Raw genomic sequence first — 906 nt, 5'->3', positions numbered from 1 at the left:
GTTTAATTTTGTCTTTGTTTTGAGAAAATGTGTGAGGTATCATATGTTTGTCAATGGTGTATTTCTATTTAAGTTTTCGCACCAGAGCTGCCAATGTAGTTTAGCTTTAAATTTTAAAATTTTTTTGTTTTTGAAATTTCGTTTTTACATTTCACATAATTTTCCATATTGCTTATACGCGTTGAGCATTTGTTTTCTTTTTTTAATAGCCGCTCCGCAGCTTTGATCCCACCATGGTAGAAGCAGAGTTTTTTGTTCAGTTTAAAGGGTTGGTAAATAGGTATAGAGGCACTGGCTGCCTTATTTACCAATTATAATTATGTTCCACGGTACTGCTATTTTTAATGTGTGAGAAATATGTATTCGCAAACTCTTGATATAGACTCTCTGGTTTATTCAAATTCCATTTTGTTTTTGAATGTAGTATGGATGTATTTACTTTCCATGCCTTTGTTAATTTCTATAATAATTGGAAAATGGTCTGAACCCAGTACATCAGATAAAGTTTCCCATGCACAATTAATTGCTATATCTGGAGTTGCAAAAGTCAAATCCACGACTGAATTATTCCCCTTATTTGTGAACTTTGTAGGTGATCCGGTGTTTAAAAGTACTAGTTTTCTCACTTTAATTGTCTTAATGACTTCGCATTTTTTCTGTAATCGTCTCAGCATTAGTAACTCTTTGAATCCACGGTATGTATTTTGAGCATCCGTATATAGCACTATACCTCAAATGCTTCTAACTTCTTTATTTGTTCTATCTTTAATGTCCAGCTTTCCATCCCATACAACAAACTAGATAAAACGTAACATTCCGACTCTGTACGTGGGCAAAAAAGCATTACAACCCAGCAGAATTGAATAACTTTGATGATAATAGTGATATCAAAATAAAACGACAGAC

The sequence above is a fragment of the Diabrotica undecimpunctata genome, chromosome 1 (assembly GCF_040954645.1).
Source record: "Diabrotica undecimpunctata isolate CICGRU chromosome 1, icDiaUnde3, whole genome shotgun sequence".
Classification (NCBI taxonomy): domain Eukaryota; kingdom Metazoa; phylum Arthropoda; class Insecta; order Coleoptera; family Chrysomelidae; genus Diabrotica; species Diabrotica undecimpunctata.
The sequence above is the reverse complement of the archived record's forward strand: the minus strand, read 5'-3'. Positions refer to the sequence as shown.